The 8,884-nt window shown below is 46.3% G+C and overlaps 1 long non-coding RNA gene across 2 annotated transcripts in view; it reads left to right on the top strand.

Annotated features, from left to right (window-relative positions):
* The first annotated feature begins 358 nt into the window (after window positions 1–358).
* The window catches only part of LOC139268266 (uncharacterized), a 28,008-nt gene continuing 19,482 nt past the window's right edge, over window positions 359–8,884 (top strand). The window contains exons 1-3 of one of the 2 annotated variants that reach the window (XR_011593997.1): window positions 359–436; window positions 1,019–1,224; window positions 4,874–5,186. This is a non-coding gene — a long non-coding RNA (uncharacterized lncRNA). Of the gene's footprint in view, window positions 437–485; window positions 550–1,018; window positions 1,225–4,873; window positions 5,187–8,884 lie in introns of those variants that run through there. The other variant, XR_011593998.1, reaches the window with a different exon arrangement.

Here is an 8,884-nt window from a genome sequence, read left to right as displayed (position 1 = left end):
GAGACCCAAATAGCTTACATTGTAAAATATATTAGAGGCACCCTGAAACCACGGAGACTGGCAAATTACAAACTACGGACAGCCTTCAATGCACCAAGCTCTTTTACGACTTTAACCATGGGACACATCCTCTGGTCACTCTTTAAAATGCTCAAAGTATGTACTGTAACTGAGTCTGAAGATCGTGATGATTGATGGATTGTTCCTGGATTCCTTTTTCTCCATTGCCGGTGTCGGGGTTTGAGTCACCCCCTGCAGGCACTGTCTCTGCTTCCAAAAGCAACATTGTTGACAAAGCACACCAAAAGACGTACCCCAACCCCACGTGAACCCAGAAGCTGCGCACACACCTGACCCCAGCCGGTACGGTTTTCGGTCGTCTTGGAATGTTGTTCGGAACAGGTTCTGCTGACAGATACAGTACTTAGCACTTCAGGTTTTTTTTATCACATCTGCTTCCAAACTTAATTTCTTAGCATTATTTGCAGCTGACTAGGTGGTGATTATAATCTCAGCTTGTTCTTCAAGATTGTTGGGAACATTTTTACAGTACGTGTAATGACTATTTTAAAAATAAACATAGCTGCAAAAAAAAGCACAGCTGATGTCAGTCGCTTAGATGTCCGCAATTGACCAGAAAAGTAGTATTTGTCACATGCACTTGTAAAATCAGTCGGTAAAGTTGTAAATAGATTACAGTTGCAAACAGGTATTAATATAGTCTTGAGCATTGGTGTGTAATATGATTTATCTAGAACAGAGTGGTATAAAATCACATTGTTTTACTACATTAGACATGTGTAAGATGTGCATTTGGAAACATTGATATTTATTCAGTGGGTTTTGGCTGTGAGACCACCTGTTTAGTATTTCATCGAGTTACAAAGAATATTAACAATGTAATTTGAGCTATCGTGGTTTAATTGATAATAGTTTAATATTCAGTGCGATAATATTAATAAAAGACAGAGGAAGAAGATTTCCTTTCTGTGCTAATTGAAGCAAAATCTGTTTATAGAGCAAAGGTTTGGGATTCCAATACACAAAGAGCCGAGAAGAAACCAGCCCTCAGTGTGATGAAGAATGAACTGAATTATAAACTGCTTTGGAATCTGGGTTGCCAGTTACCCATGTGTTTCCAGGATAGTTAAGCAGAGTCATAAAGAGGACTCTGCTTTGCATCTACTTCAAGTGAAGAAGAAATGAGTTCACAAATTTGCTGAGGTATATAATTTTTATTGCGTACGCTTAAATTATTATGATAATCAATCAAATTGAACACTGAATTGGTAGGTATAATTATTAGTAGCCATTTAAATAAACCATAATCGGTGATTATATTAATTACTGCTATAAAACTCAAAGGTTTTGTTAAATGTTTCAACTTCCATGGACTAGAACCTCCACATTTTTGCATGCTTATCGCCCACTTAATGCCCATTTTACCGCTGAAATGACGTATAATGCCCGGATGGCACAAAATGGAAACTGACGGGCATTCTTAGGACACTTATCATGGAGTGTTACTTTCCCAATGGGCTTAACGGCGGGAAAAAATATTACCGACTGCCCACTTTTTTGGGGCGGAATCAGTAGAATGGGCGAAATCAACGCCCATAATATCGCCCAGCGTTACTTTCTGCATGGAATTAACGCCGAGATTCAATATTAACACCCGTCCACTGTTTTTTGTCGTAAAGAGCGTATTTACCCAAACTAGCGGCCATGGAGATCGGCCATCGTCAATTTCAACACCTCGCAAACATATCGCCCACAATATCGATCGCCCATAAAACCGCCCACAAAAAGGGAAACTAACCGTAATGAACACCATCGGTGTGGCTGGCATTTGTTAAATCCCACTCTTATGTGAGGAGCTGATATCTGAAGGATTTGCCTGAAAGAGCGCTGATGTGAGTGACAACGCTGACACACTGCTGTGTGTGTGCAGCTCAGACATCAATGGTGCCCATCATCTTGGTGCCAGTTAAAGTTTACGTTGATTGATGTTAAGTTGTATTTAACCCTTTCATAGTAAGGAATCACCAGTGTAACGGTCCAGCTATCTCAGACAATGCGCAACAAAGTTATGTTCAATAACAAAAATTTAATACCAACGTTGGTCTGAAATCATAAGTATCACAGCCAATAACACCCAACCCCCGCCCACACCCCACTTTTCCCACTATTGACATAAATAACATGTTCAACATGTCCAGCAACACAGAATACAAAGGCAAAGTAGGAGTGTGGTCCCCAGCCCCCATACATTACAACAAATTGCATACACCCAAATGGAGATATAACACAGCCATCACCTGCGCACATGCACCTCACTTTCCTTCCGCCCTCCCCTTATTCTCCCCACATCTACCCCTTCCCCTCCTTGCTCCACGGTGCCTGGCCGAGGAGCTCCTCAGGCGGTGCCTCATTCGGGGGGTGGGGGGGGGAATGAAGGCAGATGTGGTGGTTGCACGGGTACGGGTGCGGGGGCTGCCGAGGGGGCAACATTCTCTGATGCAGATGCAGGATCTTGGTCCTTGCTCTCATCTGTCATCTGCAGTGGTGGGGTGGAACCTAGGGGTGGAGTGCCGCACTCGGGGACCATTGGGAGGCCTGTGGCAGCAGCGTTCCTGGCTATCGCATCCAGGGCCTCCGCCATGCGTGGAATGTACTCAGTCAGGATGGCCAGGTGTCGGGATATGCCCCCCAATGCTTCGATGAGCTGGTCACCAATATCTATAGTCCTCGTGGACAACTGTACCATCTCTCCACTGTCATGTCGCGCTTGTGGAACAGACCTGCCACGTCCACGAGGCCTCTGCGGGGTCGGCGCTGCCCTGGGTACCCTGTGGCGAGGTGCTTGGGGCCAGTACCTCCAGAGTGGAGGCGGGAATGACTGGAGAACCACTAGATGACCTTGGAGCGTGGCGATGCAGGTTCTTCCGTGGAGAACAGACCCAGCGGATTGACGGGCAAGAATCGGAGCTCCATAGCACCAGATGTAGAAGGATCATCTGCTGACTCCTGCCCCGCTCCCCCACCTTCTGGCCTCTGTGGTCTTGCCTGGGGCCGCGCTGTTGGCTGAGCTGCAAAACACAAATGAGGTTATTAGAGGAGAAGGGGGTGCTAGGGTCACAAGGTGAGTCCAGCGCTACACACAGCATATGCACGACAAAAGCACTACCGCTATCAAAATCATCGCAGACATCACATTTCATGACCATTAACACATTGTGCATTGCAATGATTTTCATTAGGCCAGCATTATTTCTATGACAATTTTAGAAATCATCTATCATATATGATTGTTCGGATATGAGTGGGTGTGGCATCTATAGACTTTGCATGACGCAATGGTGTAAGCTTTACTCACGTGGCATCACTTCAGGGTCTGCAGATGCATCCGTGGCTGTCCAGGTGTGCTTCCCCACGAGTGCGAGCACACGCTCCTCCATGTCAGTGATGTCGCTGGGGACTGGTGGCCCTCCACCCGTTCGCCTCTGCATGGACCTCATCGTCGATAGCTTCTTCTGTAAAAGGTGACAGGTCGACATGGCATGAGATCATTGCATGATATCATTGCTAGGTACTGTCACAGAGATTGATACAACCCATAACCGACAGATGTAATCATGATTATTATGATAATTATCATTCTTTACCGAAAGGCGTACACCATGACCGCAGGCTTTGAGTGAAACATTCCCGGTAAAAATGCAAGACCTCACATCTGCTGATAGTCACTCATGACTGTTACAAATCAAATTATATAAATACATAAGGTACATGTAAAGCAATGTAATACTTACTCTTGCGGATCCCACAAGGTCGTTCCATCGCTTGCTGCATTGGTTGCCTTCACGAAACTCATTGGTCGCCGACGAGACCACCTCTGCTATCTCCGTCCATATCTTCTGGTAGACCTTTGGGGTGGGCTTCCCACGCCCTCCCTGTGTCAAATCACACCAGCGTAACCTGACCTCCTGCAGGAGGGAGGCATTTGCCTCGTCCGAGAACTTCCTGGCTCTTTTGCGTCTTCCAATGTGCTCCTCTCCCACCTCACTGCTCTCTCCAGCGTCAGTCTCCACAGTGTGCTGTGATGCCTCCTCCTCTCTCTCCATTATAGGCTAAATTCGGTCAAATATGTGGCTGGTAACACCTACTTTTTGTTTGCCTTTTTGATGTGAAGCTCTTAAGTCTCCATCCTTCCTCCCAAAGCAGCCACACCACACCCAGCCACGCCTTCAGTCCCCCTGAGCTCCCTTTCTGCTTCCTCTCCTGCGCACGTCATGGTGACCCTTGACCTCCAGAATCGCGGGAATCAAGCGTTGCCATGCCGTTGCTAAGGACGGCCACACTTTACGGCAGAAGGTCAGAAAAACTTAACGCTACCAGCCATTTTATATCGCTCACTGTAACGCCCATTTTCAAAATTGGAGACTAAGTGGTTTGAGAATGGGTGAGAAGCCGGCGATCTGAAAACCCTTTTTTACCGCCCATGCCGGAAATATCGCCCATTTTTGGGCGATGACCACAAAAGTGGAGGTTCTAGCCCTATGTGTTGTTGCACTGATTTAAATTTCTGTCATCTAGTTAATCAAAGATGACAATCTGTGGTAGATACTGGAGTTAAACATGCACGATCTGTATTTTAGCACTAAAATTCTGATAAATTAGGTGAATGCCAGTATTTTACTTTCATGTAAATGAGACAGTAATTTTAATTGATGTTTTCTTTCATATGTTAAGCATACGTAAGAGTTTCAGGATTGCAATAATCCTGGAATAAGTATCAATGTAATCCTGTTCCACATGTACTTCTCATCCAGAGAATAACAATGTACTATTCAAATTCATTCCTGTGATATAGATATCCTCCTACGCCGTTCCTTGGCAAGATAATGGACTGGATTTTGCTGTAGAAATAACAGTGAGGCTAACAATGCTCACCGTTATTTACATGGAAATCGGACAGTAACTTGCGGCGACTGCACACGCTCAGTTAAATGTGGAAATCCAGAGGTTGCTGTGCGAAATGAGATGTTCCTCCAAAAGCTTCACAAAAGCGTCATCTCGCTGTCTAACTCACCATTCAAATACATTGGCTGCCATGAAGTTGCTGTACTTACCTCATAGATGTGGACTATACTTGCCAGAAAAAGTTAGGGCTTGTCCATTCCAGTGTAAGTACCATTTTAACAGTGTGGTAAGTCTTAATTACTGCCTGGCACTGAAAATTAACTTTTACAAGTGTGGAGTCTCATTCCTTCAGATTTTAATTATTGTTGGAGATTTAACTGTTTCTTTCTATCTTTTTTATCTCTCTTAATCCCACCTTTTTTCACTCTCTGTATTTAGCTTTCTGTACCTGATTTGACATTGAATTCAATAGTCTAACTGACACTTCCTGGTTCAGATTCTTCATTGCTCAAAAACAATTCTTCAATCTGATTGGTTAAGGAGATGTACAGTTGCTTCCTCTGTTCACACAGGTCCAGATGCCCTGTAGAGGGCGCTACCCTTTTTGGATGGTTGGTTGACGGGAACTTCCAATGCTAAAGCCGATAAAAGTCTATGGAAAAAGTCAAGTCTCACTGAACAAAACATAAACCGGTCGAAATCTACGTGGACCCTGGACCACGGTTTGGAGAGCCATGACCACAGACTCAGTGGGGGCTCCCTTGGTGCATTGCTCAACTGTGAGCAAGTGTTGCATTGGTGTACGCATGACTCCAATTCCGAGTCAATGCCAGGCCACCAAACGTGCGACCTGGCAATAGCCTTCATCATGACTATGCCTGGGCGGGTACTGTGAAGGTCGCGTATAAACGTTTCCCAGCCTTTTTTTGGCAAAATTACATGATTCCCCCATAGGAGACAGTCCGAATGGATGGACATTTCAACCTTGCGTCAGTGGAACGGCTTTATTTCGTCTTGCATTTCCCCTGGGACCGCCGACCAGCTCCCATTGAGGACACAGCTTTTTACTAGTGATAGCACCGGATCCTGGCTAGTCCAGGTCCTGATCTGGCGAGCCGTGACGGGTGACCCCTCACTCTCAAAAACATCCATTACAAGAAGCAAGTTTGCGGGTTGCGCCATTTCCACCCCGGTGGTGGGCAATGGTAGCCGAATGAGGGCATCAGCACAGTACTCAGTGCCTGGTCTGTGGTGGATTATATAATCATACGCAGATAACGTTAGTACCCATCTTTGGATGCAGGATGAAGCATTGGTGTTAATACCTTTGCTTTCTAAGAACAATGAAACGAGCAGCTTGTGGTCGGTTTCGAGCTCAAATCCGAGTCCAAATAGGTATTGGTGCATTTTCTTAACCCCGTATATGCATGCCAATGCTTCTTTCCCAACCATACTGTAGGCTCTTTCAGCCTTAGATAAGCTTCTGGATGCATATCAACCGGTTATAGTTTGCCTGACCCATTGTCTTGCTGTAACACACAACCGACCCCATACGAAGATGCATCACAAGTTAGTATTAAACATTCACATGGGTTAATACAATACAAGTAACTTGTTAGAACATAGCAGATTTCTGGCCTTGTTAAAGGCTGTCTCTTGAGATTTACCCCAAACCCAGTCGTCACCCTTGCGTAGCAATAAATGCAAAGGTTCCAGCAAAGTGCTCAACCTCGGTAGAAAGTTACCAAAATAGTTGAGGAGTCCCAGGAACGAACGCAGCTCCGTCACATCCTGTGGTCTGGGTGCATTCTTGATGGCCTCTGTCTTGGAGTCCATGGGTCTGATGCCGTCCGCTGTGAACTTTCTCCTCAGAAATTCGACCTCTGGCGCCAGGAAAACATACTTGGAGCGTTTCAGCCTGAGTCCCACTCTGTCCAGTCACTTGAGAACCTCTTCCAGGTTGTGCAAGTGTTCGGTGGTGTTGCGACCAGTGATCAAAACACCACGGTGCGCGGAACTGATTTCAGCACTCTCTCCATGTTCCTCTGGAAGATGGCCGCAGCCAAGTGAATCCCAAAGGGGCATCTGTGGTATATAAACAGTCCTTTGTGTATGTTGATGCACGTCAATTTTTTTGAAGGTTCAGCCAGCTCCTGTGTCATATAAGCAGAGGTCCAGCTTGGTGAATGACTTCCCCCCTGCCAGCATTGCAAACAGGTCATCCGCTTTGGGTAGTGGGTACTGGTCCTGTTACGAGACTCGGTTGATCGTTACCTTGTAGTCCCCGCAGATTCTGACCGTCCCATCACTTTTCAACACTGGAACAATTGGACTGGCCCACTCGTTAAACTTGACTGGCGATATGATCCACTGTCGTTGAAGACTGTCCAGCTCGATCTCAACTTTCTCTCGCATCATATATGGAACCGCTCGGGCCTTGTGATGAACGGATCATGGATCAGGGACTAGATGGACCTGCACTTTGGCGCCTATGAAGTTGCCGATGCCTGGCTTGAATAACGACGGGAATTTGTTTAGCACTTGGGCGCACGAGGCGTCATCCACCGAAGACAGTGCTTTGATGTTGTCCCAGTTCCATCGGATCTTTCTTAGCCAGCTTCTGCCGAACAGTGTTGGGCCATCGCCTGGTACAATCCATAGTGGTAAATCATGCACAGCTCCATCGTACGATACCTTCACTGCTGCACTGCCAATGACTGGTATGAGCTCTTTGGTGTAAGTGCGCAGCTTGGTGTGGATTGGGCTTAGTTTTGGCCTTTGTGTCATGTTGCCCCACAGTTTCTCAAAAGCCTTCTGGCTCATAATTGACTGACTCGCCCCATGGAAATTGGAATGCCGTTTAATTTGATTTTTAACATTATCGGCGGGCTTTTGGTGGTGAAGATGTGTACCCCATACACTTCGTCTTCAGCCTCGGGTTGAGTTGCCTCCCTTACTTGTTCAGTGTGATCCGCGCTGGATCGGTCATCTTCTGCTGACTCTGCCACGTGGTGAGTCGCAGCACGTCTGCACGTTCGCTGGAGATGCTCCATTGTTCCACAGCCCTTGCACACGTAGTGCTTGTGTAAAGTCCTGACCCTGCAGTACAGACTTACACGAGGTATATGCTGAAGTCAAGGTCACTCTGGACCTGCACCTTTATTTCACAGCTCTCGAGTACCACACTTGCCTGAGACCTGCCTTTATATACCTGTGTGAAATAGGTATGCAGTGTCTCCTGCAAGTGCACCCCTGGTGGTAAAGTATGCTTGTGGTTACAGGTCACATCTAGTTACAGTCATGTATAGCATGGTAAGATACAGTTATATACAGTAGTGTGAGATACATGACATCACCCTCCCCCAAGGTTTTTTGTCTTTATAGATTCAGTCTCTCAGGTGGTCTACATGTCTCCGGCAGGTTTGGCCATTGTCCATTTGTACAACCAGTAGCCTGTTTCCTTCCTTGCCTGTTACTGTCCCTGCAAGTCATTTGGGACCCCTGCCATAGTTTAGCACAGACACTTTGTCCCCTATCTCATTCCACCTCCCCCTTGAATTTCGGTCATGGTACTCAGCTAGCTTCTGGTGCTTTGCCTCAACAATTTCATGCATGTCTGGGAGGATTAACGAGAGCCTCATCTTTACGGTCCGTTTCATCAATAGTTGCACGGGGGGAACCCCAGTCAGCGAATGCAGACGAGATCTGTATGCCAGTAGCAGTCGCAACAGGTGGCTCTGCAGCGTGGGACCTTGGATTTTTAGCATGCCTTATTTAACGATTTGCACTGCTCGCTCCGCCTGGCCATTGGAGGCCGGCTTGAACGGTGCCGTCTTAACGTGATTTATGCCGTGGTCAACTATAAAATCTTGAAATATCTGTGCTGGTGAAGCACGGACCATTATCACTGACCAATATGTCAGGAATTTCGTGCGTTGCAAACATGGTTCTAAGGCTCTCC

This window comes from Pristiophorus japonicus, chromosome 8 (assembly GCF_044704955.1).
Source record: "Pristiophorus japonicus isolate sPriJap1 chromosome 8, sPriJap1.hap1, whole genome shotgun sequence".
Classification (NCBI taxonomy): domain Eukaryota; kingdom Metazoa; phylum Chordata; class Chondrichthyes; family Pristiophoridae; genus Pristiophorus; species Pristiophorus japonicus.
Note: the sequence above shows the minus strand (reverse complement) of the source record. Positions and strands in the feature narration are given on the sequence as shown.